At 36.6% G+C, this 22,950-nt stretch overlaps 1 non-coding gene across 1 annotated transcript; it reads left to right on the forward strand.

The window, feature by feature from the left end:
* Positions 1-674: 674 nt before the first annotated feature.
* Positions 675-745, forward strand: TRNAG-GCC (transfer RNA glycine (anticodon GCC)). Its single transcript has one exon. It is a non-coding gene; the product is annotated as a tRNA-Gly (tRNA).
* The last annotated feature ends 22,205 nt before the right edge of the window (positions 746-22,950 follow it).

Raw genomic sequence — 22,950 nt, forward strand, 5'->3', positions numbered from 1 at the left:
AAAAGTGGGCGGTGCCACGCCCATTGTCCAAAATTTTACTAATTTTATATTTTGCGTCATAAGTTCAACTCATCTACCAAGTTTCGTCGCTTTATCTGTCTTTTGTAATGAATTATCGCACTTTTTCGGTTTTTCGAAATTTTCGATATCGAAAAAGTGGGCGTGGTTATAGTCCGATTTCGTTCATTTTAAATAGCGATCTGAGATGAGTGCTTAGGAACCTACATACCAAATTTCATCAAGATACCTCAAAATTTACTCAAGTTATCGTGTTAACGGACGGACGGACGGACGGACATGGCTCAATCAAATTTTTTTTCGATCCTGATTATTTTGATATATGGAAGTCTATATCTATCTCGATTCCTTTATATATGTACAACCAACCGTTATCCAATCAAACTTAATATACTCTGTGAGCTCTGCTCAACTGAGTATAATAAATAAACAGCTTTTCATAGTCAAGTGTTTATATTACATACGTACATACGTACATACAAACGCGTTGATTTCATTCACCTGCAGCCATCTTCACGTTTTTGGTCGTACAAGTGGCATACAAAATCAGGTTTTACTATTTGAGCATAGCTCACAACAAGTTGGTATTGTTGTTATTAATATTTCACCTTTCAAACGCGTTAGATCAGGGAGTATTATGATAGTATTAGCAACGAGCATCGGTGGTTCAGTGGTAGAATGCTCGCCTGCCACGCGGGCGGCCCGGGTTCGATTCCCGGCCGATGCATGACATATTAACTTCCTGTTTTTTGTTATTTTTTTTTATTTAAACTTTATATTGATGGATATTTTTTTCCTTCCCCACTATGGCATTAAACTCCGCAAGCACGATTTTGACCCTTTCTGACGGCAGGTAGCTAACAGTGAAGGTCTACACCAGCCACTTTGCCTCAAGGCTTGTCTATGTCGGACATTACCTCAACATTCTTAGTACTAAGTAAGGTACAATAGGGTACAGTAGGTAGGACGCTTAAAATGGCCCGAAGACATAGCGCAGGCGCATGGTTCGGGGTGATGAGTAGAGCGCATTTCCCACGATGCGCCATCCATCAGCAAAATAAGCTTGGAGGCGGAGGATATGGTGTACACGAAGCTTGGAGAAATGTCCTAGGAGATGTGCAATATTTACCTGTTTTTTAGAAAGGAACGTCGTAAAGACAAAGATCAAAGTTCGCTAGGAGGGGACGAAGTAGAAAGGGGCATTGATAAGCTTTGATCTAGTCAAGAAGATACAAGAAAAATGTTATTTGCGAAAAGCTAACAGGGTTGGCCCATCATCAATTAATGTAATTATATCTCCTTATATCTAGAGCATGATATATTATGTTACGACGGAAGTATCTTGAAAGACCATCCTTCTAAGGCCACTCATATATCAGCTTCAGTATTCCACTGAAGAGGGTGCAGAAGGGCGAAGTCGGAAGAAAGCCTAAAGAAACAGACTGGACCCAATTCAAACATATTGAGATAAGAAACTTGGACAAATTAAGATCACAATTAAGGATCTAGCTTTATATGAATTCCCACATGATTTTTAGAGTAGTTTTCTTGGTGGGATGACATAAGGTCAATGACCACTTCAAACGGCGATAAGATCAACTGGCTTTATGCCACTTCAAAAGGTCATAAGGTCATTTGACCTTATGTCTATTTACAAAATTTCCATTTGACCTTGCGATTATTTCGTTGACATGGTAACCATTTCAAATATGGCGTTGTAACCATTTCACATGGTCATAACTTCGATTGACTTTGTGGTCACTTTAGGTAGTTAAGGGCTATTGACCTTATGTCAACCCTTTGTCAGAGATCACTAATTTGGCCTGGAGTTTTGTGATAATTTTGAAATCTGGTCCTGAAATAGATCAAGTTAAGAGTCACGCGAAGTCATTCAGTAGTCCTGTAATCCCCTGTTCGTCGAAGTGGAGCCTGTACTTTGCCTACCGTTACACCTTCTCTATTCGAATTTGGAAGTCTACTAAGGTGTAAAAGGATTCAGAACAATTGCGACTTTAGCCCTGTAGTTGCATATGAAAAATATCAATCACAACATACCCAGGATGTGGCAGTTAGCAGCTCATTGCAAACCTAATAAATCAACTCGAGAAGAACTTTTAGAATTGCACTTAAACACCCTTTACAGCAACACAACTTCCAGCATCATTAAAAATTTCTAAATTAAAAAGGTATACGGGAGACTTATATTCCTGTCCGCATTGTCTACTGCGAGTATCGAAAGAAGTATACTGATGAGCTATACGAGCTCTACGAAGATGTGAACATAGGGCAACGAATAACAACGCAAAGTATTCCTATCGGCACCCGTTTTTGGGAGCAGATGAAGGGGAGACCTCCACTGTGTTACACTGTGAAATTAGCACCTATCTCACTAAATTGTCCAGTTTCATTGCCACACCTTTCTGGCACAATCACCGAGCATGTTTTCGGCGGCTTTATTTACGACGTGAGCGCGACAATTGTCTGCAATATTGTACATCCACGTCGATACCAATACGCTACCGACTGTCCAGCACCCAAATACATTGGGTGTGTCGTTTGATAATGGCCCTCATTTTGAAGAGCATGAAGCTCCAAATATACCTAAAGTTCAATGACGTAGTAACACACTCAAGTCCCTCGCTGGCAGCACACAAAACAGAAGAAACGCTCATACCTACCTATAAAGCAAATTTGCCAGCCGCGTGTATTAGACTGTGTAGATTTATTAACCGATATCGCACCATCAATTTTTCGATAGGATTTGGGCTCAGGAAAAAAAGTTCATTACGCATACCCAAAAAAATAATTTTCGAGTCGGCGAAAAAAAAATGGAGAAAGGGTCAATTTTTCGACCAAAATACTCCCCAAAACCCAAAAAATATTTTTTTTTTAAACTGTTATTGGAAAAGCGTTTCCGATAACAGTTTTTTGAAAAAAAAAAAAAATACTTTTTGGGTTGTGGGGAGTGTTTTGGTCGAAAAATGTACCCTTTCGCCATTTTTTTCGCAGGCTCCAAAATTATTTGTTTGGGTATGCGTAGTGAAACTTTTTCTTCCTGATCCCAAATACTATCGAAAAATCAATGGCGCGATATCGATTAACTTTCGTCCATAAAAATCAACCCAGGTTAGCGAGTTTTTTTCCAAAATGGTCTCCGAGCTTGAAAAAAACACACTTTATGAAGATGCAGGCCTGTTATAACACCGCGCCCATAACTGCCAGTAAGGAGATCTCCATGAGGATCAAACAGTTTCTATTAAATACTAAGAAAACTAGGCGTCCTAAGGATCGTGAAAAGTCCGGCCTCCAAGGAGTTATCTGCGCAAGTACTATGAAGGTCTCAGCCGTTTGAACCAGATGAGCAGAAACCGTCACCATGCCGATAGATTCCCTGCGAACCTCGCTCTCAGAGCCCAATAACCGAAACACGCAGTTGATAAAGCAGACTTTCCATGAAAACGCGCGTCACTCTAGCAGAACTTCGATCTGGATAATGTAATGATCTTACTTACCAGAATTAACCTGGGCATACGGAATGTTATGTGTCTCTCCATGACCAACCAACTTTGTATTTGCATTGTGGAACAAACGCCTCTAATACCCTTTCCTCTTTGTTTCAACCCTATTAAAATTGCAAGTTACCTTGGACTTCAATTGGAATAAATCGATGAGAATTTATTAGTAATCGTACCCATGGGGTGGTGCGGAAGACTGCTACAAGAATAAGAAGACCTCCACTTAGTTTTGAGAGACAGACAAAGGAATATTTGATCTTCTTTGGTGCTCCCAATGGCGTAATTTATTTCGCAACAGCTCAAATCGCCTGGCCAGTTAAGCGCGAATTCATGATGATAATGATGACTATGATCTAGCGGTAGTAGCCATCAAGCGAAGAAAGTACATACGCTTTTTTTGGCATTATGTTAAATGGCTCGCAAAATTGAAGCCCATCCAGACGAGTTCCATAGGCTGGTGGAATAACAAAGCGCAGCTGATGGCTCGGCATGAACGCTAAGCGAAAAGAGTTATTTTATAGAGGTTTAAAGCCGACGGCCGCCGTGGTGTGGTTGTAGACTGTTCCGCCTAACACACCGAAGATCCCGTACTCAACTCTAGGACAAAGCAATATTAAAGATTTGGATAAAAATGTGTCTAATGGCGACCCCGCCCTCTCGGCAGTGATTAGGCAAACACTACGAGTGTATTTCTGCTTCTCGGTGAAAAAACATCTGATTTGCAGATGCCGTTGGAAGTCACCATAAAAAATGTAGATCCCATTCCGCCCATTTGTAGGAAAATCTAAAAGGAGCACGACGCAAATTTTAAGAGAAACTCGGGGATGTTATCGCGAGTTGCACTTATTTTTGTATATTTATTTAAGTGTCGTTGTCGCAATTCATCTCTCATGTCTAGTTTATGCAAGGTCCTTATGAACCGATCAGCTCTGCATAGCCTAAACTCACAATTTTCATGCAGATTTTGGAAACTTGTTGTTGTAGCGGAGTGGGGATTGTTATCAATGTTGATGGCCCTTTGCCGGATGCAGTGCTAGCCCGACCATCTCAGGAGCGATTTAGTATGACCACATGAAATCTTCTAGGCCATAAAGTCCTCCCACTCCCTACATCCATAAGGAGCTTGGAGTCGCTAGAGCCTCAGCTGTTAAATAAACAGGATTCGCCACGGGTAGGCGAGGTTGATAATTGGTTTGGATGATCTATATATTACGCTGGCACCGCTCGATATGGTTGCGCTACACAGCCTCTTGAATCAATTTTGTATTTTAGTCGCCTCTTACGACAGACATACAAGCCGCGGGTATGTTCTAAGCGCCCTAACCAACTGGGGGTGATTTTAGAAGTACGCAGCTGACAGCTCGTAGAAGTATCAGTCATCGAATTGCAATTAGCTACCCTTGGTAGCACTGAAACTTGTAGCACCCGAAATACTTATAAATAAAAACAAACAATAGCCAATAATATATGGAAAATTCTATTAATTGATTCACAGGAAATGTCAAATAAGCAGCCCGTCGTCTTATTAGTAAGATAATATTCCAAGCCCCAATGAGACTAGACAGCGAAATGCTACGAGCTTACGCATCAATTTAAATAACTCACAAAGATCATCCATCTAATGCTGCTACTCAGTTCATTGAACTCAACAACGCTAGGCAAATAATTTGGTTTGCAAATGTAAACAAATGCACTTCACAACGTATCTTAGTACGTACATATGTGTGCCTGTGTGTGTGTGTTCATAAATTTGTATGTAAATATAAACAAGACACCTCACTGCAATGAATAGATTTATAAAACTCATTTACTACCTGTTATTGTATTGTTGATATTGTTGTAGCAGTAAAACAATATTCACACGAGGCTTTTGTTGGTAAATTATAATAAAATGCAAAATGCTAAAAGCAGCAACAATGAACGCAAAAATAAAAGCAGCAAAAAGCAACGCAGTCAAAAGCACTGCAACAACACGCATTTATACATATTTATGAATATTTAACGACAACAAAAAAACCCTACTTATCGCTACAACAAAAAAATGTAAACAAATGCAACAAGCAACGTAAATAAGTTCTCTACCTTTGGCTGAACTCAACTTGGCATTGCAAGCTTTTGGCAATTGAAAAGACTTAAGACAGCAACTCGTGTGCGCGCATCTGCGAAACGAGTTCTTTAATTTGATATTTTGTAGTGAGTTCAGTTTCATTTGAGGGATTCGCATTTTAAATGCGTTGTGCTGTCAAGGGTTCTATGTACGGTTTTTTTTTTCGTTTCTTTGTGAATTTTACTGCGTTCAAATAAATAGCGACACATATAGACATGATACGTAAATTTTTAATGCGTTCGCCCTCAGTTATACACAGCGCTTATTCCCATAACCCAGTGTTGTTGCGTAGAATTGAGAAGTGGAACTTTTGTTACTTACTTTTGTGATGGAAAAGTAATAGACAAAAAACTTGTATTGTTCGCTATGGAAAAACTTTATAATGGTGTGTGATGTAACTTTTGAGTTTTTTTGTTTTTGCTTTTATTCACAAAGATCTCTGCTCGCAATTTGGCGGAATACTTAATCTAAGCATAAGGTAAGTGTAAGATTATGCGTAGCCTTTGGAAATGATCTGCTATGCGGGGCAATATGGAATGTATAAGTGTAGACGTTGTGTATGGGATTGGTATGCTGTATGTGGGGATTCAGAATGTAAGCGTAAGTATAGTCCTACACTGTAGCTTATTGTAAAACCAATGTAGCCGCAACCGAAGCCGGCGTGTTATTATAATAATAATATAAATTAGTTATGATCGTGTTATCCACTTATTATGGCCTAGTCATCGGTTTGTTATAAATAGGTGTGTGTGTTAGCGACGTGTAACCGAGTTCATCAATGAGCAACCGAATTTTTATAAAGTGTTACCGTTTTTTTTATCAAACAGTTATTGATTATTGATCGAAAAGTTATCGATGATTTATTGAAAAGTTATCAATAACTAATTAAGGTGTTATCGATTTATTGGCAAAAAGTTATCGATGATTTTACAATTACAGGAAAAGCTCTTAGTGAAAACTCAGAAAAGTTATCGATTAAATAATTAAAAAAAACCATCGATATATTATCAAAAATTTAAAAACTCTCTCTAGCAAAAAGTTATGTTTTTTGTAGAAAAGCTATCTATTTGTTAGCAACAATGTATCGATTTTCTATCAAAATGCTATCGATTTGTTAACAAAAAGTTATCGATGATTTTACGATTTGTTATCAAAAAATTATCGATTCGCTGTTTAAAAGTTATGAATGTGTTATCAAAAAGCGATTGATTAATTGGCTACGGAAAAGGTATCGATTCATTATCGAAAAGTTAACGATTATTTCAATAAAAGTTATCAATATGTTATCAAAAGATAAAGATTTGTTACCAAAAAGTTATCAAAAATGTATCGGTTTGCTATCAAAATGCTATCGATTTTCTATCAAATATTTATCGATAAAATTACGATTTGTTATCGAAAAATTATCGATTCACTAGTGAAAAAATATGAATTTGTTATCAAAGAGCTATTGATTAATTGGCTATCGGAAATTTATCGATTATTTTTATAAAAATCATCGATATGTTGTCAAAAATTTATAAATTTGCTATCAAAAAGTTATCAGTTTTTTGTAGAAAAGCTATCGATTTGCTATCAAAATGCTATCTAATATCGAAAAGTTATCGATTGCCCATGGAAGGAGCGAAGCACTGTTAACACAACAACAATAACCAAACTAACTATCGCCTGTTGTTGTTGTTATGAGTACACTCCCTGAAGGCCTTGGGGAGTGTTATCGATGTTGACGGTCCTTTGCCGGGTGCAGATCCGGTACGTTCCGGTAACAAGCAACATAAAGTTACTAGCCCGACCATCTCGGGAACGATTTGGTATGACCACATGAAAACTTCTAGGCCCTCATTTCGTATGCTGGGGATAACGTACGCTTTGCGCCTTAAATATTGTGCCTTGAAAGCGTAAAAATCAAAACAACGCAAATTTTCCTTTTTTGCTCCTTTACCAATGGATTGGTCATTTATTTTTGCTTTTTTCTTATTTTTATCTTTACAACTAGATATTCTCGATTCGCTTGTGAATTTCACAACAGACCAGTTTTAATACTCAGCCTAACTAGAGAACCGAACTGCCTTCCAGTGTTCTGCGCCGATTAGTCATGTTCGATCCTGTTCACAGACAAGAGATGAGTCATTATAGCAAGTGAATACATATGTATATGCGACAGTAAATTGTATGTACATATGTCAATAGTGATGTATTTTTGTGTACGCGGAACCTGTGATAGAGACACAGGCAAACGATCTTTGGCCGTTACCGAAATCAGCACCAGCTCGAAGCTGCCTTCTTTACTCTTTGCATACCGACTTTTGTACATACAAATCTAGTACTTTTTGTACCTTTTCTGATTATTGCCTTCTTTGAGCAAATATTGTTTTTTGTTATACCTTTTTGTTTTTCTTCTTATTTGTTTTTGATCTCCTTTTCAATCGTTGATTGATTATTATTTGGTATATTTATTTCGATCGCCAAGTGTTCAGTGCTGTGAGGTCGGCGAGATTTGAATGTGAAACAGATTTTTAATAAGCTTAGCACTTCAGGTTACCTTTGAGGATTTGTATGCAACATGTACATACATATGTATGCATGCATGATTGTGGATATGCCAGTTTGTAAGTGATATATTTTACGGTATAGGACCGCTTGCATACTGTTCACGACAGTCACAAAGTGCCAACAATTTTTCACTGATGCAATGGCCCTTACGCTTAGAATCTCACTGTATTATACTGACTCTAGACCAGAGGTCTGGTTCATAGATGGATCAAAATTTAATTACGGAACAATTGGAGTCGAGAGCCGAACTTCAAGAAATCGACACGGGATGCGACCCCACTATTTTTGAGGCAGAAATCTATGCAATAGTAGTTTGCGGTAGAGAATATCTACGAATAGGCTTATCTTCGAAGAGTATCCTCATTTTGTCAAACGGCCAGACAGCCTTACGCATTTTGCAATCTTACACAATTTCTTCTAAGCTAGTGGATGAATGCATTGGAGTTCTAAATGATCTGGGAGCCAAAAACAAAGTTTTGTTGCGATCGGTTCCCGGGCATCACGGACATGAAGTAGTAAACAGGCAAACTACGTAGTCAATGAGGGTGTCATAGCAACATATAATGGTCCAGAGCCCTGCTGTGAACACACAAAGGCACACACTAGGGAAACTAGGAGAACCGTATGTAAATTGGAACAAAGTAATTCAGACAGCTGGGCAAAGACAAGCCAAATTGCTTATAAAATAAATAAATGTAAGGCGTGATGACCTCCGAAGTGATTTTAGGCCGAGCTTCTGTTCCAATTTGCACCGTGCTCCTTATAATTTTTCCTACAAATTTGCGGGACGGGACCTACATATTTTATACCACCTCCGAACGGCATCTGCAAGGCAGATGAGTTTTCACTAAGCCCTCTACATCGCTTAGAAAAATTTTGTTCTAATTAAAAAAACTTGTTTCGGTGTGGTAGGCGGGGCACGCTACCAGCACACCGCGACGGCCGCTAATTTACTGAGCTGGGGGATGAAACGCCAGGTCAAAACTCTGCGAATGCATCGCTCTGGTAAGGCAGATACTTCCTCATCTAGGTGGCGTTACTCTTAATCCCTTCTTGATATGAATTAAAGACCCGAAGAAGTACCTAAATACATTAAAAGCCCCCACATGCTATCCGAAATATTGAGGTCCTTCAATTCAATTCTAACTAAACCAGAGAAATACCCCTAAGAATTCTCGCAGCTTCATTTCCATTTTCTAAATTTTGAAGAAATGCTGCTCGAAACGCCACCTCTTACTAAAGGAGCCGCTAAAGTTTAACGTTGGCTCCATCTTCTATGACTGATGTATGCAAGTACAATCCACATAGCACGTCGTTCACGGTCAGGAGCAATGCGAATGAAATCTCGCACATAACTTCCTAACTTTGCTACTCCAGTTCCATCAGTACCAGAAATGTCTTAGCTCTCTGGCAGCAAAAAAAACAGTTTTTCAGTTCAATTAACACGAGCTGAGAGGAGAAGTTTCAAGGAAGCTCGACTTATTCAGCCTATTTTTCACCTACCTAAACTCAAGGCCAAATCGGATATGTAGTGCCTTCAGTAGGCCCCTGAAAACTACGCCCGTCCGTCAACTTCATTAAGACTAATTAGAAATTACGGAAAGCTTCTTCGCTGCCTCCTGTTCTGCTAAAGATGTTCGACAAGGGAAAAAATAGTTACACTATAGCACAACTCTGATTTGGCTTTCTTTATTGCGGAAGACGTAAAACCAGTCCTATTGATTAGCAACAGTGGCAACTGTAAGGGAGTCGCAATTGTCAAAAATAAATAGGATAGTGAAAGTGTTGCGAAAGAAGAGAAAAAGGAATAGGGTGGTGGAGGTGCAGAGACGCATAAGGGAGCAACAGGGGAGAGGGGGAGTGACTGGAATAAAATATATGAAGAATAAATGGATACGGACACACAGGCGGGTAGTAAAAGCTGAAGAAAAGTAAGCGAATAAGACGAATAGAAGTGTGAAAGGAGTATGAAGTGACAGAAGATAGTGAAAAAGAAGATGCAGAAGGAGGGAAGATATAGAAATCGAGAGTATGATGAAGAGAAATAGTACAAAGCAAAAGTAATATAAATAGGGACATTGATATGAAAAAGATACGGGTTAGGACACAGGTCTGGAGAGGGGTAGTAACGGCGTTTGAACAGGAAAGGGAGAAAAGTGAGGGCGAGGACGAAAGAGTTGATGCAGAAAATTTAGTTGATGAGGGGGAGATGGAGATGGCGGTATGGAGGTATGGAGGTATCGTGCTTACCTACCAAACCGAAGTTCCTAAGCTCAATATTTGAGAAAAAGCTTTTCTAAACGAAATAGCTCCTCAACAGTAGTTTGGCTAGGCTTTCCAGTGTACTTATGTCGAGAAAAGCTTCTCATAAAAAAACTATTTGAGCAGATGTTGTTAAAAATTAAAAAGATCATTTCACCTACTCCAAAAATTTTAAGAGAAACTCGGGCTGAACATCTGTCCGATATTGACTGTGGGTAACTGTACATATATACTATTGCAATTATAAAGATATTCCTGAACTTTTTCATAAATACACACAATTTTTTGTTAGCGGCAGTTTTTGATTTTATTTGATCTTTTATAACCTCGTAAACATTTACTAATGTTCAAAAACGTTTTTACTAACAGATCCAGACGATTTTTGTGAATGAATTTACATTTTACCTGGGCATTTTCTCAGCTCCTTTTGTGCAGTTCAAGATAATCTTTCGGCAAGGCCATTGCATATATTCGCAATGCAATAAAGGAGTGAAATAATAAATTGAGTATTCAAATATTCGATTTCGTTTTTTGCGCCTATGAGTATGTACAGATGTATATAAATACATACAGTAGCGAAAACGAAAATAGCAGTGGCAATTTTCATCAAACCCTTTTTTCCGATAGTTTCAGCAAGCATTTCTATGACTTTGGTATCTAAAACTATAAATTCGAGGAAATTTTTAAGAAAATTTCGAACTTTTATACATAGAAAGTGGGCGTGTTTATGCTCGAATTTTGCAAGAGCGGGAGCAGATCAACCTTAAATAAGCAATCTACCCACCAAATTTCGCAATTTTACCTTTAGCCGTGCTAAAGATATCCCAGCAGAAGCACGTGAAAATCTGTTTTAATAAGTAGGTGCTGCCACGCCCATTTTTCAAAATTTTAAGTTTATTGAGCTTGCTGCATGTAGCCAACCTACATGCCAAGATTGAAGATAATGGCTCAATTAGAAATCGGAATATCGCATAAACCAATTTATAGGATATAATCGATATAAAAAAGTGGGCGTGGTTATATACCGATTATAGTTATTTTTATGACAAACCTTAATCGCGGTCAAAATAGGCAGTATGTCTTATTTTATTACAGCAGCTTTATTCAAATGAAAGTTATTGAAAAAATTCACGGATGGGCGAATGGATGAATGAGCGTTTTAAACTTTAATTTTCTTTCGGTCGAGGCTACCGAATTTTTTGGTTGACTTATATCGGTGGGGGCGATGAAAAATCGATTCAGGATACCGGGGAAATCAGAAGAAGCTACCAAAAAAAATAGTACTGGCTACTGATTTAAAATGTATATAGACAAAGACGAATGCGACACACATTCCTTTGCCTGTCGTAATAAGCGACTAAAATACCAAATTGATTCAAGGGCTTGTGTCGCGCAACCCAATTGTCAACCTCACCTACCCGTGGCGAATCATGTTTTTTAGCAACCAGATTTCTGGTGACACGAAGTTCCTGTTGTTGTTGCTGTTGTAGCAGTGCTTCGCCCCACCTAACAGACGCGACCTATCACAAACTGTCATCAATATCCTCTAACGGGAGTCCAAGGAAACTTGCTGTTTCAACAGGGGTGGACCATAGGGAAAGGGGTGTTAGAGGCGTTGGTTCTACATTACAATTAAAGAGATGGTTGGTGTCATGTGGGGACACATTGCAAGCGGGGCATACATTTTGTATGTCGGGGTTGATTCTGGATAGGTAAGAGTTTAACCTGTTACAGTATCCAGAACGAAGTTGAGCCAGAGTGACACGCGTTTCCCTGGGGAGTATGCGTTCCTCTTCCGCAAGTTTTGGAAACTTTACTTTACTGGATTCACCGGGCAATTCCCGGCATAAAGGTCCGACGCCTGTTTGTGGAGTTCACCAAGGACCTGCTTGTGTTTTTTCGCTTCATACGGCTGGGTTCCCAGGCGCCGTATTTCCTCAAAATGCTTACGGAGATGACTCCTTAAGCCCCTAGGCGGTGCTGGCTCGTCAATCAGATGTCTGTTGGGATGCCCAGGTTTCTGGGTATTCAACAGGAACTGTTTGGTCAGCATCTCGTTTCTTTCCCTGATGGGGAGTATTCTCGCCTCATTATGCAGATGGTGTTCTGGGGACATAAGAAGGCAGCCCGTGGCAATTCTGAGAGCAGTATTTTGGCAGGCCGAAGTTCCTCATGGATATTGGTGGTGGGAGAGTTCCATGTGGCCATACTAAAGCGTTCCCGAGATGGTTGCGCTTAATGGTGCTTCTTACCGGAACGTACCGGATCTATATTCGGCAAAGGATCATCAATATCGCTAACACTCCCCACAACAATAGACATTCCAATGGATGCTCGAATTCGATCTGGATAGCGCAACATATCTAACTATTACTTGTCCATCTTGATCACAGTTACCAACCTATCTCCTCAAATATTCAACGAAGCAAACTCGTAGTCTAGCCCATGGATTTCCGAATCACTGCTACAGCATAGCACAAGTCTTATTCTAACTCAAAACATATTTATTTTCAAAGACTTTTATAAGTAACATAAATTGAAAAACAACAAATTTTTGGGAGTGAAAACAAAAGGCGTTGTCCGTAATTATTTTATTTGTAACGAAGTTATGTAAATTTCGCTTATTAAAACCTTCTGCTAACGTTCGAATCGCTAAACTGTTAACTAAATCACTCCAATATTCTGTATTGCAAAATGGTCTTTATTAGACTACTTTGGGAGTAGTACAACTATACTTCACAATTATACTTCACTTCGCAACTGATAGCATGTTTAAATCAAACTGATTAGTTATTGCTCAGCTTGCGCTGCTTTTATACTCTTTGTTGACTTTTCCGCATATTTCTCCAAAGGTCTGGACGTTTCACTTTCTAGAACTCTTGCAGCCCATGCCTTGTTACCATGCATATACGTGTATATTTGTAGTTTATAGCCATATGCGTGAGTATGTTTGAGTAACTTTTTCGGCTGATGACTACATGTGTGTTTGTGAATCTCTTCGTCACCTTCTATGGCTGCTTCATGTTTTTATTGCTGCGTGATTATTTACTATCAGCCTATTGATGTCAACATTCGCCACAATATGAAGACTTTTATAAGTAAAAGTCCCAAATAATTATTTTAGAAGACTCAAAAAAATTAAAAATTTGTAAAAATAATTTTGGGTGACTTTAAAACAAATTTATTGGTCAACTTTATTTTGAAATTTTTTTTTCATATTTGCTGAAATTTCTGTGATTTTTTTGAAACTCGAAAATCAAATAATTACTATTTTGGATATCTGTCTAAAACACCATTCGGAAACAAAAATAGCCAAAAATCAATGCGAATTTGGGTACCCATAACTTGTAGTTTGCTAGATTAAAATAATATGGGTTGCAGAACTCATAGATATACTCAAAGAAACTCAGAGAATTTTGAAATATGAAATAAAGAAATATGAAATATTTTCCAAATAAAAACCAGAAATTTGACACAAGTTGCCACTGCTAATTTCGTGCTCTCTGCTGTACATGTTGTGATTATGCATAAATATTAATTTTTATCAATATTCTTATTCAGACATGCCAATAAAAAATATTCGCCGGCGAGTAATTAAATAATTTTCAACGGATATTGTTAATCAGCGACAATTTAAGTAATTCGTTACGCTTGCGCAAATCCGTTCTAGAACAGGTTCATTGTCTTAAAACTGTATTTTGCATATTAATTTTTTCTGTTCATTACATCTTTGTTGTTGTGTTATTTTTGTAAATTTATTGCTCTCCTTGATAAGCCTTAATTAAATTATTACTTACAAAAAAGTTTATAGAGACAATGAAAAAACTGCGCCAATTAAAGGGCGTCAATGTTAATAAGAAAATGGAGTATATACACACATACATACATACATACGTATGTGATATGCAGTATAATAAAATGTCTTGCATAGAGTGGCTCCAAAGAACAGGCTTGTAATTAATTTGCATTTAATAGGTTCATACAGGCAATTTATGAATGGCTGCAATTAAGCGGAGTAAGTTGCTACTAATTAGTTTTATAGTACTTTTTGAACTTAAGAATATATGTTTTATTTATTTCCAAGTACCTAATAGAGTTCGAAGTACCAGAATGTTTCTATGTAAATGTAAAACTATCTTTCGGAAAATATCCCACTACTTGATCCCTGTAATAAATGATGTCAAGAACATAATGCGCCAAATAACGGTTTATATAGATTTATGCCCAGATTCATGGTTCTCGAAAATACACTTTGATATTCACCAAACGGTGACCACCGTGGCGTGTGAAGGTAGCGTGTTCCGCCTACCACACCGGATGCCCTGGATTCAAACCCCGGGCAAAGCAACATCAAAATTTTAGAAATAAGGTTTTCAGAAGAAAATTTTTCTATGCGGGGTCGCTCCGCAAGCACTCCGAGTGTATTTCTGCCATGAAAAGCTCTCAGTGAAAACTCATCTGCCTTGCAGATGCCGTTCGGAGTCGGCATAAAACAAATAGGTCCCGTCCCGCCAATTTGTAGGAAAAATTAAAAAGAAGAACGACGCAAAGTGGAAAAGAAGCTCGGCCTTAAATCTCTTCGGAGGTTATTGCGCCTTACATTTATTATTTATTTATTCACCAAACTGGTTCTTAGAAATCACTCAAAATATACATAATACATACAGGGTCAAAGGTAATCAACCCATTCTGTAATTCTTTCAAAAATATTCGTGCAATTGAAGGTGGCTTTAAAATTGACGACGGCGGTGTTATCGCTGTCTTATGTATGTCTTTTGGTTCAACCGTGAGCTGGTAGTATATGCGCCCTAAATTGTTGAAAAAATTGTACATCCGTAAGGAAGGTTAGTAAAATCGTGTACATATGGGAGGATATCAATCCGACTCAATAAAAGCATTCAGTTTTCTGAAATCTCTACATGGTCTTCATTTGCCGTTTTTCTTTGGAACCATGTGAGCTTGCCTATTGACTTTTTAATGGTCAAGATATGGCAGCTTCCTTCAACGGCTCGATTTAATTTTAGGTTGCTCTTAATAAATCGGGTGAAAAGCGAAGAGGCTTTGCGAAAAACGGTGGTCCTCTTGTGACAATACAGTGCGTAACATGATGTGCAATGTCTTTTGACGCACTGCGTAACGAGCGCGTAATGTCTTTTAAATCGTTACCCCTCAAACACTCTCGTAGTGGTCATAATCAGAGAAAATGTTAGGGATATTGTAGCGCTGTTCCTAAGGGGAATGCCAAAACACAGGCTATGTCAAATGGGAGCAAAGGCGGAGAATAAGAAGAAGTGGAACTACCGTTATATATTTGAAAATTCGAGAAAAATTTACAAAAGTTTTTAGCTTTTTATTTAAAGTGCTCTAAGTTTTTCGAAAACAAGAATAGCAATATGTTACCATAGCGTTCAAATTTTCAATTGTAATATACTAAACACTTACCTTTCTGAATTTTCCGAATAAATTTGCTGCATGTCAAGAAATGTCCAGTAATAGCAGGAAATCATTATTTAAATTTTTTTGCAGCTGATAATGAACTTTAAGCTAATTAGATAACAAATGTTAACTAATAAAGCCACTTGTTGGTTAATTAATATCTAAGGCAACTAAGCCAGGTCAAGAGTAAAAAATAGAATTTATTCCACATAACTAACGAAAGACTTAAGCAACGAACCTGGCTGCCTAGAGGAAATAAGCTAACGTTTAGGGCCAGGTGTTAGCTTTCCGCAGGCAATATGGTTCTAGCAAAAACATTAAACAAACAAAAATGAACGTAAAACAAGTAAGAAAGTCTAAGTACGGGTGAGACTGAACATTATATACCCAGCCGTGCACTTGAAATGCTGTTGTTGTTCGCTGTGTGTGGTTAATAGTGTTATAAGGCTGCGCAATTACACATAGTATATGATTCTAATCTGAACTCATTTTCGTTCAAAAGAAGCAAAAAGGATACAAAGGCTACCACAAATAAACTTCAGAGGGTAAAAACGTAATTTTCCTTCGGATATGAGGATTTTCCTACAAAAACTGTTTATTTTAAAATAAAGATACACAAGAAAAATAAATATAACAAGTAAGGAAGGTTAAGTTCGGATGTAACCGAACATTACATACTCAGTTGAGAGCTATGGTGACAACATAAGGGAAAATAACCAAGTAGGAAAATGAACCGAGGGAAACCCTGGAATGTGTTTGTATGACATACGTATCAAATGAAAGGCACTAAAGAGTAATTTATGGGGGAGTGGGCCATAGTTCTATAGGTGGACGCCATTTAGGGATATAGCCATAAAGGTGGATCAGGGTTGACTCTAGAATGCGTTTGTACTATATGGGTATCAAATGAAAGGCGTTAATGAGTATTTTAAAAGGGAGTAATCCTTAGTTCCATAGGTGGAGGCCGTTTCGAGATATCGCCATAAAGGTGGACCAGGGGTGACCCTAGAATTTGTTTGTACAATATGGACATCAAACGAATGGTGTTAATGAGTATTTTAAAATGGAGTGGGCCTTAGTTCTATAGGTGGATGCCGTTTCGAAATATCGCCATAAAAGTGGACCAGGGGTGACTCTAGAATGTGTTTGTACGATATGGGTATCAAATTAAAGGTATAAATGAGGGTTTTAAAAGGGAGTTTTGGTTGTTGTATAGGTGGTCGCCTTTTCGAGATATCGCCATAAAGGTGGACCAGGGGTGACTCTAGAATGAGTTTGTACGATATGGGTATCAAATTAAAGGTATTAATGAGGGTTTTAAAAGGGAGTTTTGGTTGTTGTATAGGTGGTCGCCGTTTCGAGATATCGCCATAAAGGTGGACCAGGGGTGACTCTAGAATGTGTTTGTACGATATGGGTATCAAATTAAAGGTATAAATGAGGGTTTTAAAAGGGAGTTTTGGTTGTTGTATAGGTGGTCGCCTTTTCGAGATATCGCCATAAAGGTGGACCAGGGGTGACTCTATACTTTGTTTGTGCGATATGGGTATCAAATGAAAGGTGTTAATGAGTATTTTAAAAGGGCGTGGGGCTTAGTTCTACAGGTGGACGCCTTTTCGAGATATCGCCATAAAGGTGGACCAGGGGTGACTCTAGAATGAGTTTGTACGATATGGGTATCAAATTAAAGGTATTAATGAGAGTTTTAAAAGGGAGTGGTGGTAGTTGTATATGTGAAGGCGTTTTCCAGATATCGACCAAAATGTGGACCAGGGTGACCCAGAACATTATCTGTTGGATACCGCTAATTTATTTATATATGTAATACCTGCCAAGATTTTAAGGGTTTTTTATTTCGCCCTGCAGAACTTTTTCATTTTCTTCTACTTAATATGGTAGGTGTCACAACCATTTTATAAAGTTTTTTCTAAAGTTATATTTCGCGTCAATAAAACAATCCAATTACCTTACCATGTTTCATCCCTTTTTTCGTATTTGGTATAGAATTATGGCATTTTTTTCATTTTTCGTAATTTCCGATATCGAAAAAGTGGGCGTTGTCATGGTCGGATTTCGTTCATTTTTCACACCAAGATAAAGTGAGTTCAGATAAGGAGGTAAACTGAGTTTAGTAAAGATATATCGATTTTTGCTCAAGTTATCGTGTTAACGGCCATGCGGAAGGACAGACGGACGACTGTGTATAAAAACTGGGCGTGGCATCAACCGATTCCGCCCATTTTCACAGAAAGCAGTTAACGTCATAAAATCTATGCCCCTGCCAAATTTCAAAAGGATTGGTTAATTTTTGTTCGACTTATGGCGTTAAAAGTATCCTAGACAAATTAAATGACAAAGGGCGGAGCCACGCGCATTTTGAAATTTTCTTTTATTTTTGTATTTTGTTGCACCAAATCATTACTGGAGTTGAATGTTGATATAATTTACTTATATACTGTAAAGATATTAAATTTTTTGTTAAAATTTTACTTTAAAAAAATTTTTTTTTAAAAGTTGGCGTGGTCCTTCTCCGATGTTGCTAATTTTTATTAAGCGTACATGTAGTAATAGGGGTAACGTTCCTGCCAAATTTCATCATGATATATTCAACGACTGCGAAATTACAGCTTGAAAAACTTTTAAATTACCTTCTTTTAAAAGTGGGCGGTGCCACGCCCGTTGTCCAAAATTTTACTAATTTTCTATTCTGCGTCATAAGTTCAACTCAACTACCAAGTTTGGTCGCTTTATCTGTCTTTTGTAATGAATTATCGCACTTTTTCTGTTTTTCGAAATTTTCGATATCGAAAAAGAGGGCGTGGTTATAGACCGATATCGTTCATTTTAAATAGCGATCTGAGATGAGTGCTCAGGAACCTACATACCAAATTTCATCAAGATACCTCAAAATTTACTCAAGTTATCGTGTTAACGGACGGACGGACGGACGGACGGACATGGCTCAATCAAATTTTTTTTCGATCCTGATTATTTTGATATATGGAAGTCTATATCTATCTCGATTCCTTTATATATGTACAACCAACCGTTATCCAATCAAACTTAATATACTCTGTGAGCTCTGCTCAACTGAGTATAAAAATACAAATTCCATTGTAAAAAAAGTAGGAGCGGGTTTCAGGTTATTTCGCTTGTTTTCAGAGCAAACAGTTTTAGCTATGAGAAGAAATGTGTATGCCAAATTTCGTTCGGATTGGGAGATTTTTGTTTGACTTATGGCATTAAATGTAATTTGGAAAGAGTAACAAATAAAATAATTTAAAAAAAAATTTGTAAGTTAAACGGTTTTATTGATAAAAATACTTACATGAAGTAATAATAATACTAAAAGGTATAAAAGAATTAGGTAGGTCCTAGATACTAGTCATCAAACTCCTCATCAATCTAGGGTGTTGATCAGACAATTAAATAAAAGCGTTGGGAGCGTGAAATTGCTAAAAATGTGAGGCGTAGCATAACCTGGTTAGGGTTCAGTTGGTCTTACATAGACAATCAATAGAAATTTTACGCGCCCAACGCTTTTATTTAATTGTCTGATCAACACTCTAGATTGATGAGGAGTGTGATGACTACTACATAGGACCTACCCGATTATTTTCTAGCTTTTAGTATTATTATTACTTCATGAAAATATTGTTTTCAATAAAACGTTTAACTTAAAAAAATTGTTTTTAATTATTTTATTTTACAGTTTTTAGTCTTTATTTAATTCCCTATTATTTCTCATTCTTTTTAATTGGTTTAAAATGCGACTTTTTTGTATATCTCGATCCTTGTGCCATCTAGCGGCGATATTTTTCATATATCGCTTTCTATTCATGTGTTCCAAATATGAGCCAAATCGGACCACAAATAAAATTTTTTTAAATATTTCGACCCATGCGCCATCTATCGGCGTTTTTTTTCTTATAATTGCATTGTCAAATAAAACCGTTTAAAAAGGGGCGGATCACTACCATTTTCAAATTTGTTTAATTTTGTTCTTAGCTCAACCATACCACTACTGGGGTAGAATATCAGTCAAATGTAGTTAAATACCATAGAGTTATTGCAAACTTTGTTTAGGTTAGACCTTTGGGAAAAGTGGGCTTGTCTTAACTGATCCTATATAATTTGGCAAGGATAGTGTCTCTGCCAAATTTTAATGTAATATCTTTGGAGGATTTTTATTTACGGCTTGGTAAACTTCCAAATTTTCTTCTTCTAAATGTGGGTGGCGCCACGCCCATATTTTTAAATTTTTTGGAATTTATGTTTTGCGCCATAAAACCAATCCACCTACTAAATTTCGTTAGCTTGGCGGTATTTGTTTTTGAATTATCTCATTTTTTACATTTTTTAAACTTTCTATATCGATTCGATTCTGGGTCCGGATGAGCCCGTATGCCGAATTGGTGACGATATCTCGATATTTGCTCAAGTTATCGTGATAACGGACGGGCAGACGGACATGTCTTAATCAAATTTTTTTTCGACACTGATGATTTCGATATATGGAAGTCATCTATCATCTATCTCGATTCCTTTATACCTGTGCAACCAACCGTTCTCCAATCAAACTTATAATACCCTGTGTATATGTACAGCTGGGTATAAAAAGAAAACACAAACGTATGTATATGTATGCATGTAAAAACAACAACATTATTTATAACATGCGAGCAATAACCTTCATTTAAGCACAGTCCACCCCCTTTTTTAACAAAAATTCTTATAAAGGCATGTATATACATATCTAATCAATTTAAATGATGGTATTGTTTACTTTAAATATGTAAAGTAGGTATGTGTATGTACAGTTTTTATTATATGTATAAATTTTCCCCTATTAAAATATCGCGCGTGCCACTAGAAATAGTTTTTATTCGCTAACTTCATAGTTGACTCCACAGGAAATAAATAAAACAAAAGTACTGCATTCAGTACTCTGTATCAAATTTTATAAAGTAAGGAACTCAACTTTTTGAACTGGTAAACTTAACTTTTCTAATACACTCAAAAAAAAATATATAATTAAAATGGGAATGAAGCTTCGCAATATCAAAATTTTCCTAAATTCAGTATAGGCATTTGAACATATTTATTTTAGTCAATGATGCTCAACGCCTCTTCTTCTTACAATTCTTATTGTTAACAAATGCTCACTTATCAGAAATATTTTGTGAAGTCTAACCGTGTTCATGTTTCCATTGGAGCAGGCCATAACAGCGCTCATTCATAAGAAACAACTGGGCAACACAGGATCAACGAAAATATTTTTGAAAAAAACATATTTCTTTGAGTGTACAAAGCATGGTGAAGTGCGAACTTTCATGCTAGTGATTTTCTGCACTGCATGAAATATATTTAAGTTATACCACATTTGACTAAAACTGTGTACAAAAAATTAGGGTAGGTCGATTTTTTGATGGAAGTCTCTAAATTTGGATGAAGAGGAAGAGGGAAAGAGTGAGAGCAAGGAGGAGGAAAGGGAGAAGGAAAGGAAGAGAGAAATGTAAAGGAAGAAGAAGAACAAAAACGAAGGAAAAATAAAAAAGCAAGAAAGAAACCAAAAGGGAAAGAGAAAGAATAATTAAAAAAGGAAACTAAGAAAAAAATTTAAATAAATAGAACAATTAAGAGTAAACGAAAAAACAAAAATAAAAACACAAAAAGGGGAAAAATAAAAAAGAAAACTGAAAAAGAAAAAAAATTAAATTATAAGAGAATAAATAACTAAGAGACAAACAAAAAAACAAAAAATATAAAGAAAAAATAAAAAAAAAAACACAAAAGAAAAATTGAAAGGAAATACAAATGAAAAACAATAAATCAACAATGAAAAAAAATAGAAATAGAAAAAGAAAAGTATACATATATAACACATAAAAAAATTAAAATTAACAAAAAAAATCATTAAGAAGGAAGAAAAAAAAGGTTAAAAGGAAAAAATAAAGGAAAATAAAAAGTAATAGAAATTGAAAAACAAACAAGACAAGAAGCAGAAAAAGAAAAAGCGAAGGAAACAGAAAAACAGAAGAAAAAGTGAAAGAAAATGAAAAGGAGAAAAACTAAAACAAAATAAAAGAAAATAATTGGAAAAAGAATAGAGTTAAAAGAAAAAATAAAAAGGAAACTAAAAATGAAAACAAAGAAACCCGCAACTAAAAATAAAATAATAATTAAGATGATAAGAAAAAGAATAAAAAATTTAAATTAAGTTAAATATAAAATTTTAATTAAAATCAAATAAAAATAAAAGGAAAAACTAAAAGAAAAAAAAAAGAAAAATATAAAGGAGGAAAAAAAGTAATAGCAGAAGAAATAGATAAAAAAATTGAACAAGAAACAAGGAAATAAAAAAACGAAAAGGAAAAAAACTAAATAAAAGGAAAGAGAAAAAAAAAAATAAAAATGTATGTTAAAAAGATGAAGAAAAATAATGTGGGAGAAAATAAGAATGGGAAGTAGTAGTAGGTGATGATGGTAGCGTGCTCCTCCTACCGCACCGAAGATCGTGAGTTCAACTCCCGGTCAAAGCTACATCGAAAGTTTAGAAAAAAGTGTTTTTAAGCGGAATCGCCCCTCGGCAGTGATTTGGCAAACACTCCGAGTGTACTTCAGCCTAAGATAAGCTTCTAAGTGAAAATTCATCTGCCTTGCAGATGCCATGTCCAAAAGGCATAAAGCATGTAGGTCCCAATTTGTTAGAAAATTAAAAGTAGCACGAAACAAAAAAGAAGACAAGCGCGGACTAAAATCTCTTCTTGAGGTTATCGCGCCTTGTATTTATTTAGATTTAAGTGGCTAAGTTCAGGTGGGCATTGAAAAAGGAAGTTAACGAATGCGAAAGCGGAAAAATAAAAAATATACAAGGCGCCATATATCTTCGAGGTACAGGTATAAAGGAATCGAGATAGATATAGACTTCCATATATCAAAATCATCAGGATCGAAAAAAAATTTGATTGAGCCATGTCCGTCCATTAACACGATAACTTGAGTAATTTTTGAGGTATCTTGATGAAATTTGGTATGTAGGTTCCTGAGCACTTATCT

The sequence above is a fragment of the Eurosta solidaginis genome, unplaced genomic scaffold (assembly GCF_040869045.1).
Source record: "Eurosta solidaginis isolate ZX-2024a unplaced genomic scaffold, ASM4086904v1 ctg00000201.1, whole genome shotgun sequence".
NCBI classification, from domain to species: domain Eukaryota; kingdom Metazoa; phylum Arthropoda; class Insecta; order Diptera; family Tephritidae; genus Eurosta; species Eurosta solidaginis.